Here is a 13,960-nt window from a genome sequence, read left to right as displayed (position 1 = left end):
ACCGGGTGGGCTCCAACCACCAACCTTACGGTTAACAGCGGAACGCGCTAGCTGATTGCGCCACGAAGGCGTCGACTTTGGCTCACTTGTGCTCTCTATATCAACGCAATTCGTACACATTCTGCAGGAATCTCGCAGAATGGTAGCATCTGCTTATGCCTCTTCACATGGATAACGTGCATGCACCCTTTAGCGACGCTCATAAACGAATGACATTATACTACAAAATGCATACAAACCACTGTTCTGCCTATGCATTCAGAAAACCTCCTAGGCCAGTAGAATATTTTCATAGGTTGTAGAACATCCCTTTCATTCAGTGTACTGCCACGTGATAGATATTGCTCGAGGTAGCTCCGCACGTTGCAGGAAAGTTAAAAAAATGGAAGCCTTCTGTGAGGTTCGAACTCACTACTCCTGGTTTACGAGACAAGTGCTCTACCACTGAGCTAAGAAGGCGGCAGCTTTGAACTTGCGAGCTATCCCCGAATTCTCACTTCATCACACTGAATCTTGCAGCCCTCGACCAGATAATTGATTTGTCGCAGTGCTGCTGCTGGGAGTGTCCACATTGCCGTTCTCAAAATCTCTCGACTGTTTCACCCTTACGATCGGCGACGACCGTCAGGCCACCAAAAGTTTGCGGTCTGCAATTTCTTGTCCTAGTGCACAGCTTGTGGGATAACGTGGCTCGACTGCGAATTGCGCCTTTCGGCTCCACTCTCTGGCTACAGTTTGCTGTTGTTCACAGTGGCACTGGCGTTGCCCATGGGGTTCATGTAAGGCGACTGCACGTCGCTCGGCCAACAGCGGCCTACTGCAGACCGACACTTAAGAGACACAAAATACAAATCGACATCGAGAGACAGGCCCTGTCATATGGCACTCGCGACGTATACGCTGAAATTGAATGTAAATAAAACGTCTTTTGTAGTGGGCGTCGCTCCACTGCAGTGTCACACATGGTGAATAAATAGGAAAACAGTAGAACGTCTGTGTAGGGCCATGTTTTTACCTACAGTGCCACCTGCCTGAATGTGTATAAGCATCTGTGGCATCACTCCTTCGCAGCCAAATTGCCACACTAGCTGTGAATTTTCTAACAAAGTTGATGTTTGTCCTCACCGCGGTGAGGGTTAAAACGATTTCGCAACCGGGTGGGCTCCAACCACCAACCTTACGGTTAACAGCCGAACGCGCTAGCTGATTGCGCCACGAAGGCGTCGACTTTGGCTCACTTGTGCTCTCTATATCAACGCAATTCGTACACATTCTGCAGGAATCTCGCAGAATGGTAGCATCTGCTTATGCCTCTTCACATGGATAACGTGCATGCACCCTTTAGCGACGCTCATAAACGAATGACATTATACTACAAAATGCATACAAACCACTGTTCTGCCTATGCATTCAGAAAGCCTCCTAGGCCAGTAGAATACTTGTCATAGGTTGTAGAACATCCCTTTCATTCAGTGTACTGCCATGTGATAGATATTGCTCGAGGTAGCTCCGCACGTTGCAGGAAAGTTAAAAAAATGGATGCCTTCTGTGAGGTTCGAACTCACGACTCCTGGTTTACGAGACCTGTGCTCCACCACTGAGCTAAGAAGGCGGCAGCTTTGAAATCGCGAGCTATCCCCGTTTTCTCACTTCATCACACTGAATCTTGCAGCCTTCGACCAGATAATTGATTTGGCGCAGTGCTGCTGCTGGGAGTGTCCACATTGCCGTTCTCAAAATCTCTCGACTGTTTCACCCTTACGATCGGCGACGACCGTCAGGCCACCAAAAGTTTGCGGTCTGCAATTTCTTGTCCTAGTGCACAGCTTGTGGGATAACGTGGCTCGACTGCGAAATGCGCCTTTCGGCTCCACTCTCTGGCTACAGTTTGCTGTTGTTCACAGTGGCACTGGCGTTGCCCATGGGGTTCATGTAAGGCGACTGCACGTCGCTCGGCCAACAGCGGCCTACTGCAGACCGACACTTAAGAGACACAAAATACAAATCGACATCGAGAGACAGGCCCTGTCATATGGCACTCGCGACGTATACGCTGAAATTGAATGTAAATAAAACGTCTTTTGTAGTGGGCGTCGCTCCACTGCAGTGTCACACATGGTGAATAAATAGGAAAACAGTAGAACGTCTGTGTAGGGCCATGTTTTTACCTACTGTGCCACCTGCCTGAATGTGTATAAGCATCTGTGGCATCACTCCCTCGCAGCCAAATTGCCACACTAGCTGTGAATTTTCTAACAAAGTTGATGTTTGTCCTCACCTCGGTGAGGGTTAAAACGATTTCGCAACCGGGTGGGCTCCAACCACCAACCTTACGGTTAACAGCTGAACGCGCTAGCTGATTGCGCCACGAAGGCGTCGACTTTGGCTCACTTGTGCTCTCTATATCAACGCAATTCGTACACATTCTGCAGGAATCTCGCAGAATGGTAGCATCTGCTTATGCCTCTTCACATGGATAACGTGCATGCACCCTTTAGCGACGCTCATAAACGAATGACATTATACTACAAAATGCATACAAACCACTGTTCTGCCTATGCATTCAGAAAGCCTCCTAGGCCAGTAGAATACTTGTCCTAGGTTGTAGAACATCCCTTTCATTCAGTGTACTGCTATGTGATAGATATTGCTCGAGGTAGCTCCGCACGTTGCAGGAAAGTTAAAAAAATGGATGCCTTCTGTGAGGTTCGAACTCACGACTCCTGGTTTACGAGACCTGTGCTCCACCACTGAGCTAAGAAGGCGGCGGCTTAAAATCGCGAGCTATCCCCGTATTCTCACTTCATCACACTGAATCTTGCAGACTTCGACCAGATAATTGATTTGGCGCAGTGCTGCTGCTGGGAGTGTCCACATTGCCGTTCTCCAAATCTCTCGACTGTTTCGCCCTTACGATCGGCGACGACCGTCAGGCCACCAAAAGTTTGCGGTCTGCAATTTCTTGTCCTAGTGCACAGCTTGTGGGATAACGTGGCTCGACTGCGAAATGCGCCTTTCGGCTCCACTCTCTGGCTACAGTTTGCTGTTGTTCACAGTGGCACTGGCGTTGCCCATGGGGTTCATGTAAGGCGACTGCACGTCGCTCGGCCAACAGCGGCCTACTGCAGACCGACACTTAAGAGACACAAAATACAAATCGACATCGAGAGACAGGCCCTGTCATATGGCACTCGCGACGTATACGCTGAAATTGAATGTAAATAAAACGTCTTTTGTAGTGGGCGTCGCTCCACTGCAGTGTCACACATGGTGAATAAATAGGAAAACAGTAGAACGTCTGTGTAGGGCCATGTTTTTACCTACTGTGCCACCTGCCTGAATGTGTATAAGCATCTGTGGCATCACTCCCTCGCAGCCAAATTGCCACACTAGCTGTGAATTTTCTAACAAAGTTGATGTTTGTCCTCACCTCGGTGAGGGTTAAAACGATTTCGCAACCGGGTGGGCTCCAACCACCAACCTTACGGTTAACAGCTGAACGCGCTAGCTGATTGCGCCACGAAGGCGTCGACTTTGGCTCACTTGTGCTCTCTATATCAACGCAATTCGTACACATTCTGCAGGAATCTCGCAGAATGGTAGCATCTGCTTATGCCTCTTCACATGGATAACGTGCATGCACCCTTTAGCGACGCTCATAAACGAATGACATTATACTACAAAATGCATACAAACCACTGTTCTGCCTATGCATTCAGAAAGCCTCCTAGGCCAGTAGAATACTTGTCCTAGGTTGTAGAACATCCCTTTCATTCAGTGTACTGCTATGTGATAGATATTGCTCGAGGTAGCTCCGCACGTTGCAGGAAAGTTAAAAAAATGGATGCCTTCTGTGAGGTTCGAACTCACGACTCCTGGTTTACGAGACCTGTGCTCCACCACTGAGCTAAGAAGGCGGCGGCTTAAAATCGCGAGCTATCCCCGTATTCTCACTTCATCACACTGAATCTTGCAGACTTCGACCAGATAATTGATTTGGCGCACTGCTGCTGCTGGGAGTGTCCACATTGCCGTTCTCCAAATCTCTCGACTGTTTCGCCCTTACGATCGGCGACGACCGTCAGGCCACCAAAAGTTTGCGGTCTGCAATTTCTTGTCCTAGTGCACAGCTTGTGGGATAACGTGGCTCGACTGCGAAATGCGCCTTTCGGCTCCACTCTCTGGCTACAGTTTGCTGTTGTTCACAGTGGCACTGGCGTTGCCCATGGGGCTTCATGTAAGGCGACTGCACGTCGCTCGGCCAACAGCGGCCTACTGCAGACCGACACTTAAGAGACACAAAATACAAATCGACATCGAGAGACAGGCCCTGTCATATGTCACTCGCGACGTATACGCTGAAATTGAATGTAAATAAAACGTCTTTTGTAGTGGGCGTCGCTCCACTGCAGTGTCACACATGGTGAATAAATAGGAAAACAGTAGAACGTCTGTGTAGGGCCACCTTTTACCTACTGTGCCACCTGCCTGAATGTGTATAAGCATCTGTGGCATCACTCCCTCGCAGCCAAATTGCCACACTAGCTGTGAATTTTCTAACAAAGTTGATGTTTGTCCTCACCTCGGTGAGGGTTAAAACGATTTCGCAACCGGGTGGGCTCCAACCACCAACCTTACGGTTAACAGCTGAACGCGCTAGCTGATTGCGCCACGAAGGCGTCGACTTTGGCTCACTTGTGCTCTCTATATCAACGCAATTCGTACACATTCTGCAGGAATCTCGCAGAATGGTAGCATCTGCTTATGCCTCTTCACATGGATAACGTGCATGCACCCTTTAGCGACGCTCATAAACGAATGACATTATACTACAAAATGCATACAAACCACTGTTCTGCCTATGGATTCAGAAAACCTCCTAGGCCAGTAGAATATTTTCATAGGTTGTAGAACATCCCTTTCATTCAGTGTACTGCCATGTGATAGATATTGCTCGAGGTAGCTCCGCACGTTGCAGGAAAGTTAAAAAAATGGAGGCCTTCTGTGAGGTTCGAACTCACTATTCCTGGTTTACGTGACAAGTGCTCTACCACTGAGCTAAGAAGGCGGCAGCTTTGAATTTGCGAGCTATCGCCAAATTCTCACTTCATCACACTGAATCTTGCAGCCCTCGACCAGATAATTGATTTGGCGCAGTGCTGCTGCTGGGAGTGTCCACATTGCCGTTCTCCAAATCTCTCGACTGTTTCGCCCTTACGATCGGCGACGACCGTCAGGCCACCAAAAGTTTGCGGTCTGCAATTTCTTGTCCTAGTGCACAGCTTGTGGGATAACGTGGCTCGACTGCGAAATGCGCCTTTCGGCTCCACTCTCTGGCTACAGTTTGCTGTTGTTCACAGTGGCACTGGCGTTGCCCATGGGGCTTCATGTAAGGCGACTGCACGTCGCTCGGCCAACAGCGGCCTACTGCAGACCGACACTTAAGAGACACAAAATACAAATCGACATCGAGAGACAGGCCCTGTCATATGGCACTCGCGACGTATACGCTGAAATTGAATGTAAATAAAACGTCTTTTATAGTGGGCGTCGCTCCACTGCAGTGTCACACATGGTGAATAAATAGGAAAACAGTAGAACGTCTGTGTAGGGCCATGTTTTTACCTACAGTGCCACCTGCCTGAATGTGTATAAGCATCTGTGGCATCACTCCTTCGCAGCCAAATTGCCACACTAGCTTTGTATCTCTAACAAAGTTGATGTATGTCCTCACCTCGGTGACGGTTAAAACGTCTGTGTAGGGCCATGTTTTTACCTACAGTGCCACCTGCCTGAATGTGTATAAGCATCTGTGGCATCACTCCTTCGCAGCCAAATTGCCACACTAGCTGTGTATTTCTAACAAAGTTGATGTATGTCCTCACGTCGGTGACGGTTAAAACGATTTCGCCCCCGGGTGGGCTCGAACCACCAAACTTTCGGTTAACAGCAGAACCCGCTAGCAGATTGCGCCACGGAGGCGTTGACTTTCGATCACTTGTGCTCTCTATATTAACGCAATTCGTACACATTCTGCAGGAATTTCGCAGAATGGTAGCATCTGCTTATGCCTCTTCACATGGATAACGTGCATGTACACTGTAGCGACGCTCATAAACGAATGACATTATACTACAAAATGCATACAAACCACTGTTCTGCCTATGCATTCAGAAAACCTCCTAGGCCAGTAGAATACTTGTCATAGGTTGTAGAATTCCCTTTCATTCAGTGTACTGCCATGTGATAGATATTGCTCGAGGTAGCTCCGCACGTTGCAGGAAAGTTAAAAAAAATGGATGCCTTCTGTGATGTTCGAACTCACGACTCCTGGTTTACGAGACCAGTGCTCTACCACTGAGCTAAGAAGGCGGCAAATTTGAATTTGCGAGCTATCCTCGAATCCTCACATCATCACACTGAATCTTGCAGCCTTCGACCAGATAATTGATTTGGCGCACTGCTGCTGCTGGGAGTATCCACATTGCCGTTCTCAAAATCTCTCGACTGTTTCGCCCTTACGATCGGCGACGACCGTCAGGCCACCAAAAGTTTGCGGTCTGCAACTTCTTGTCCTAGTGCACAGCTTGTGGGATAACGTTGCTCGACTGCGAAATGCGCCTTTCGGCTCCACTCTCTGGCTACAGTTTGCTGTTGTTCACAGTAGCACTGGTGTTGCCCATGGGGCTTCATGTAAGGCGACTGCACGTCGCTCGGCCAACAGCGGCCTACTGCAGACCGACACTTAAGAGACACAAAATACAAATCGACATCGAGAGACAGGCCCTGTCATATGGCACTCGCGACGTATACGCTGAAATTGAATGTAAATAAAACGTCTTTTGTAGTGGGCGTCGCTCCACTGCAGTGTCACACATGGTGAATAAATAGGAAAACAGTAGAACGTCTGTGTAGGGCCATGTTTTTACCTACAGTGCCACCTGCCTGAATGTGTATAAGCATCTGTGGCATCACTCCTTCGCAGCCAAATTGCCACACTAGCTGTGTATTTTCTAACAAAGTTGATGTTTGTCCTCACCTCGGTGACGGTTAAAACGATTTCGCAACCGGGTGGGCTCCAACCACCAACCTTTCGGTTAACAGCCGACCGCGCTAGCCGATTGCGCCACGGAGGCGTCGACTTTGGCTCACTTGTGCTCTCTATATCAACGCAATTCGTACACATTCTGCAGGAATCTCGCAGAATGGTAGCATCTGCTTATGCCTCTTCACATGGATAACGTGCATGCACACTGTAGCGACGCTCATAAACGAATGACATTATACTACAAAATGCATACAAACCACTGTTCTGCCTATGCATTCAGAAAACCTCGTAGGCCAGTAGAATACTTGTCATAGGTTGTAGAACATCCCTTTCATTCAGTGTACTGCCATGTGATAGATATTGCTCGAGGTAGCTCCGCACGTTGCAGGAAAGTTAAAAAAAATTGATGCCTTCTGTAAGGTTCGAACTGACGACTCCTTGTTTAGGAGAGCAGTGCTCTACCACTGAGCTAAGAAGGCGGCAGCTTTCGATATGCGAACTATCCCCGTATTCTCACTTCATCACACTGAATCTTGCAGCCTTCGACCAGATAATTGATTTGGCGCAGTGCTGCTGCTGGGAGTGTCCACATTGCCGTTCTCCAAATCTCTCGACTGTTTCGCCCTTACGATCGGCGACGACCGTCAGGCCACCAAAAGTTTGCGGTCTGCAATTTCTTGTCCTAGTGCACAGCTTGTGGGATAACGTGGCTCGACTGCGAAATGCGCCTTTCGGCTCCACTCTCTGGCTACAGTTTGCTGTTGTTCACAGTGGCACTTGCGTTGCCCATGGGGCTTCATGTAAGGCGACTGCACGTCGCTCGGCCAACAGCGGCCTACTGCAGACCGACACTTAAGAGACACAAAATACAAATCGACATCGAGAGACAGGCCCTGTCATATGGTATTCGCGACGTATACGCTGAAATTGAATGTAAATAAAACGTCTTTTGTAGTGGGCGTCGCTCCACTGCAGTGTCACACATGGTGAATAAATAGGAAAACAGTAGAACGTCTGTGTAGGGCCATGTTTTTACCTACAGTGCCACCTGCCAGAATGTGTATAAGCATCTGTGGCATCACTCCTTCGCAGCCAAATTGCCACACTAGCTGTGTATCTCTAGCAAAGTTGATGTATGTCCTCACCTCGGTGACGGTTAAAACGATTTCGCCCCCGGGTGGGCTCGAACCACCAACCTTTCGGTTAACAGCCGAACGCGCTAGCCGATTGCGCCATGTAGGCGTCGACTTTAGCTCACTTGTGCTCTCGATATCAACGCAATTCGTACACATTCTGCAGGAATCTCGCAGAATGTTAGCATCAGCTTATGCCTCTGCTCATGGATAACGTGCATGCACACTGTAGCGACGCTCATAAACGAATGACATTATACTACAATATGCATACAAACCACTGTTCTGCCTATGCATTCAGAAAACCTCCTAGGCCAGTAGAATACTTGTCATAGGTTGTAGAACATCCCTTTCATTCAGTGTACTGCCATGTGATAGATATTGCTCGAGGTAGCTCCGCACGTTGCAGGAAAGTTAAAAAAATGGATGCCTTCTGTGAGGTTCGAACTCACGACTCCTGGTTTACGAGACCAGTGCTGTACCACTTTTTTTTTTATCACATTATGGCACCTGTACAACGGCATCGTACTTTCCCCTACTGTCTCCGTTCTTGGTCTTACTTTTGTTTTTCTTGTTCGCCCTAAAGGTCCACGTAAACTTCAGTCCAGGTGTAGAGAATAATTTTACATAAAGGCGGCAAAACCAAGTACAGTATAAAAGAAATCGGCTCACACAGGCGACCTTAGCCAACACCCTCCCTTTCAAAAGTCAGGGTAAGCATATTTGCAAAATCTTTAAGGAGTCCTGGCAAGCGCAATCGGTTCCAGTAAGCAGTAAGGATGTACTGCCGAAACGTTAGGTGTTCATCCTCTTCATGACAACTATTGACAAAATGTACGAAGTGTCCAAGCAAACACATAACGGTATTGAGCTTTGTTCGCGGGTAAAAGGAAGAATCGGGCCGTACGATGATGTCAATGGTATAAGCGGTTTCGGCAGTCCTAGTGACAAAAGCCAGTTGTTTCCTGAGCCAAAGCCAATTAGCAAGGTGCCCACTGCAGGTGAATCGATGCTCAAGTGTGTCCAGGAGACCACACCGAGTGCAGTTGTCCGTGTCAGAAAGACCAATACGGTGCAGTCGTACGTTGGTGGGGACCAAACCATTAATTACCCTACACCACGTGGACGCCACAGGCAGAGAGTGGATCGGCAGACTAACATTCTTCCAGACGTTCTTCCAGGACACTGATGGAGACGCCAGTTCGATTGGATTGGGACCGGCCAGCCCCTCAAAACGGGCAATCAAGCTCTTGGTCGTTGGCACCGGTCGTCGCAAGAAGACGTCACCGAGGTAACTAACCGCAATATAAAATTCGCGGACGTGTTTCAACTTAAAATTGAGGCGACCGACGTCGACAGGTGGAGCAAGGCTCTTCGGACGCAGAGCAGTAAAAAGTCTGGATGTAATTGAAGTCACTTCTTGCGTAACAATGAGAGTCGTATGGCGGACGTACAAGGCAGATGCCTTGCGAGTAATGTCAGTGAGGCCCAAGCCTCCGGAGATACGCGGTTTCGTCATAACGTCGTAACGCAACTTGAATAGATGACCCTTCCATATAAACCTGCTAGACAATTGGCGCAACCTTTTCGCCACCATAATGGGAAGTGGGAACAGCTGAGCAACATAATAGGCTTTACATAACACGTACGTGTCTAAAATTCTGACTTTTTGCAAAATGGTAGCAGAGCGCTGCTCATGGACCATCAGAGCCCCCTGTATCTTCTCGGTGACAGATTTCCAATTAAGAGCCGCCATTTTTATGGGACACCGATCAATGCTAATCCCCAATGACGTATGGCGATCGACAAAAGTGGCCCAAGGGACATCAGCATCGCGAAACCCTCGAATATCAAGGAACTTACATTTACCCTGATTGAGACGCGCTCCAGAGACACAACAGTATGCATCAACTGCCCCTTTCAACAAAGTGATATCATCACGTTGACGGAGGAGAACAACATCGTCCGCGTACGCCTTAACAGTGAGCTTCCCACCAGAGAGGGCCATACCCTGAAGCTTGAAAGCAAGACTCCGAAGCAGCGGTTCCAGGGACAATATGAATAGAGACATAGAGAGCGGACTACCCTGAGGTACCCCTCGGCGGATAGCAATGGGCGGCGTCAGCTGCCCATTGACTGACACCCGAGCAGTTATTCCCCTATACAAATTACCAAGAACACCACGTGATGAAGCGTTAAAACCTATTGTATCTAAAACACGATTTAAAAACACATGACTGACGTGATCAAAAGCCTTGTAAAAATCGAGGAAAGCAAAGGCACAATGAACGTTTGTAACCGCCGCAACCGAGACAACATCCCGATATTCGGCTACTGGGGTCAGAATAGATCTACCAGGAAAACAACATTGATGTGCACCAATCACACCCCGAAGCAGAGAAGACAATCGACTATTGAACGCTCTAGCAGCTGTCTTGTAATCAAAGTTCAGCAATGTGAGCGGACGAAGATTGGCAGCAGATAAACGACCAGTGGATTTCGGAATTAAAACAATTTTCCCTACTTTAAAATCGGCAGGCACATCCATCCCCCTGACAATCTCATTTAAAATCTGCGTAAAAGTGCCACCCAAAAGAGGCCAAAAACGGAGATAAAATTCTTTAGGCAGGCCGTCTGGACCCGGCGATTTACCGGACGGAGAGCGAGCAATAAAATCGAAAACATCATCTACCTGGAACTCCCGGAGAAAGTCGCCGTTCGCGTCAGGCGTGATCGTCGCAGGAAGATCCTCAAGGACATCATCAGAAAGTGACGCACCAGAATCATCGGCAGAATAGAGACTAGCGTAATACTGATGAAGAGCACGCGTCATATCCTCCTGTGCAATAAGCTGTCGTCCATCATCCACCATAAGAGAAGAGATGAAGGTGCGACGACGTCGAGTCTGATGCCGCAGCAGGTGGTACAAAGAAGTCAGTTCACCTTCAACAAGAGAGTGAGGTTTCGACTTTACTCGCAGACCATCCAAGTGTCGTCGTTTGAGGGTCAAGAGCTTTGCTTTAATACGACGAACATCATGGATCCGCAGAGGAGAAGGACCCGCAGCGTCATACAGTTCACGCAGGACAGAGTAGTAAAATTCATACGTGTTCTTAAAATCACGCGCCCTTGCGGCACAGTAAAAAAATCAAAGACTGACGAATCTTGGGCTTGGCAAACGCAGTCCACCAAACGAGCAAGGAGGGGTAACGCGGGACAGAGCGAAGACATCGCTCCCACACGGCACTTACAACTTCATCAATGGCACTGTCGGCCAGGTGGGAAACATTTAACATCCACTGGGAACGATAAAGTTTTGCTCGTTGGTGATTAAGATTTACAGTTGCAGTAAAAGCACAATGGTCAGAAAAACTAGTAGGAATAACATCGACAGAAAGAATGTTATCACATAAAAAATCAGAGAAGTAGAATCTGTCGAGTCTACTGCATGAGGACGCGGTAAAATACGTAAATTTCACCAGGGTTGGATATTTGTGTTCCCAAACATCACGCGGGTGCATCGTACGAACCAAGGCATGTAAATCTCGGCAATAATTCAAATTGGGGGACTGGTCTTCAGAGCGTAAAACACAATTAAAATCGCCTCCGAGCAGGAGACTCCGAGGACTCTTGCGCAAAAGATAAATAAGCTCTTCCTTATAAAAGCGCGATCGAGCCACAGTGCGACCCGAACCAGAGGGGGCATACAAAACAACTAGGTGGAGATCAAAAAGACGACAACCAATCCCACGGCCAGAGTCCAGGAATTCAATGTCAGTAACAGGAATACCTTCTCGAAAGAAAAGAGCAGTTCCTGTTGAATTTTCCGGTGCGACATTAAAAACAGTTTGAAATCCAGGTAGAGAGAGATCAGAAAACAATACTTCCTGCAAAAATACTACGTCCGCACAGGAGTCGTAGAGAAACTGCCGCAAAGAGGCAATGCGAACGTCGGACTCAATACGGTTAACATTTAAGGTAAGAAAGGTGTATGCTTGAACCATGGAGAGAAAATCGAGAGAAGAAATCACCTACACCGACGCATCAACATCACAGTCCATAGCAGGGGAGACGGAGGCATCCGAGGGAAGGGGACTGCTACCCCCTTCCGCGGATCCCTTACGTTTCGGTTTTTTACGAACAGCATTGACGTTCGGCTGAACGCGCAACTTGCGTCGGCTGACGGGCAAGGAAGCGGCAGCCGCCGGTGACGTAGGAGGGTCAAGTTCTGTATCCGACACCACCCGCGCCGGTCCACAGTCAGGGTCCGGGGTCGCGGGGGAAACATCCGACGAAACGGACTGGTCTACACCAATACTAGCTTCCGGCAAACATGGACTACACGGAGGCGAAACGTGAGCAGGAAGCTCCGAAGCTGCTAAGTTGGAAGGAAGCGGAGCAGCTCCGCTGGCAGAGGTATGGGGCAGCGAAGCAGGAAGTTGTTGCGGCTCAACTTGTTGTGACAACGAAGTCGGTTCGGAAGGCGGCGCCAACAGGCCCGACCGACGAGCCGACTCGAGAGAAGCCGTGTCGGAAGCCGGAGGGGCGTCAGCAGCCGCTACCGGAACAGCTACTTCAGGGGAACAGGGAGCATCTACACTACTCTGTGGCTCGGAGGATGTCGGTCTCTCGGATTGGGGCATCTCGGGGAGATCGTCATCCGTACTATTTCCATCTTGTGCGCGACGCCGTTTATTATTCAAAAGCGGCACACCCACCTGAGGAACAGACGGAACAACATCAGATTTGGCACGTAAAGGAGGAAATTCTGTGTCAGGGGCGTGCAAAACCTGCGGCGGGGCGTTACTACCACTGGACTGTTCGACACCAAGAGCAGAACATCCGGCAACGAGGTCAGCGACCGTTAACTTGCGACGCTGTTCGAGAGAATTTTTTAACACAAAAACCCTCCGCGGACAGTTGGTACGCCGGGGCCACTCTCATTACACAAGAAACAGGTGCCAACCTGACCACTATATGTTACATGGACACGATATCCACCGATCTGCAGGTGCGAGGGAATATTCTGCTTCACGTGCATTTCGACGGAACGAATACTACTGTAACACTGCAGACGATGTTGGCTGGACCAGCGTTCAAGGCGAATACTCTTAACATCACCATACTTAAGAAAACCCTCCTTAAGATACACATTATCCAACTCCGGCGGAAGGTTGTAAACACGAACACTGGTGTACGTAATGGAAGCATTTGAAAGCAGTACTGTACTGACAGAATCATCCCGATGCCGAAAGAGAACCTGATGACCAAATTTGGAAATAATTTTATCAACCTGAAGGGGGTCCATAAATTTAACAAAGAAAACATAGAGTTCTGTATCAAAATATGCAGTGTGCACCTGCTCCGAATTAATGCCAAAGGTATCTACTAACCAATCATGAATCTCAAGGGAACTAGGTTGCACATGGCGGGTGGACTTGTCGAAAGCAAAACTAACTGTAGCCTGACGAGGAATAACCTGAGACGACATTTTCAAAAACTACGCGGTCTAAACCGCTAAAAAAACACTGAAATACACACAGAAAGTGACACAAGGAACGAAACAACGACGGAGAAAAACTTACAGAAGGTACAACACTACACGTGAACAAACGATATCCCACTATACGTAACGCTACGGCGGAGCGGAAGACTAGGCACGTCCACACTGCACGGCGTCTGAAGCGGAACTACCACTGAGCTAAAAAGGCGGCAGCTTTGAATTTGCGAGCTATCCCCGAATTCTCACTTCATCACACTGAATCTTGCTGCCCTCGAC

The 13,960-nt window shown here is 48.6% G+C and overlaps 6 non-coding genes across 6 annotated transcripts; all 6 read right to left on the bottom strand.

Annotated features, from left to right (window-relative positions):
* Positions 1–387: 387 nt before the first annotated feature.
* On the bottom strand, positions 388–459 carry Trnat-cgu (transfer RNA threonine (anticodon CGU)). The gene has a single exon. It is a non-coding gene; the product is annotated as a tRNA-Thr (tRNA).
* A 1,081-nt stretch (positions 460–1,540) lies between these two features.
* Trnat-cgu (transfer RNA threonine (anticodon CGU)) lies at positions 1,541–1,612 on the bottom strand. Its single transcript has one exon. It is a non-coding gene; the product is annotated as a tRNA-Thr (tRNA).
* A 1,081-nt stretch (positions 1,613–2,693) lies between these two features.
* Positions 2,694–2,765, bottom strand: Trnat-cgu (transfer RNA threonine (anticodon CGU)). Its single transcript has one exon. It is a non-coding gene; the product is annotated as a tRNA-Thr (tRNA).
* A 1,080-nt stretch (positions 2,766–3,845) lies between these two features.
* Trnat-cgu (transfer RNA threonine (anticodon CGU)) lies at positions 3,846–3,917 on the bottom strand. The gene has a single exon. It is a non-coding gene; the product is annotated as a tRNA-Thr (tRNA).
* A 2,383-nt stretch (positions 3,918–6,300) lies between these two features.
* On the bottom strand, positions 6,301–6,372 carry Trnat-cgu (transfer RNA threonine (anticodon CGU)). Its single transcript has one exon. It is a non-coding gene; the product is annotated as a tRNA-Thr (tRNA).
* A 1,844-nt stretch (positions 6,373–8,216) lies between these two features.
* Trnan-guu (transfer RNA asparagine (anticodon GUU)) lies at positions 8,217–8,290 on the bottom strand. The gene has a single exon. It is a non-coding gene; the product is annotated as a tRNA-Asn (tRNA).
* Positions 8,291–13,960: the final 5,670 nt, after the last annotated feature.

Source organism: Schistocerca gregaria, chromosome 5 (assembly GCF_023897955.1).
Source record: "Schistocerca gregaria isolate iqSchGreg1 chromosome 5, iqSchGreg1.2, whole genome shotgun sequence".
NCBI lineage: Eukaryota > Metazoa > Arthropoda > Insecta > Orthoptera > Acrididae > Schistocerca > Schistocerca gregaria.
Note: the sequence above shows the minus strand (reverse complement) of the source record. Positions and strands in the feature narration are given on the sequence as shown.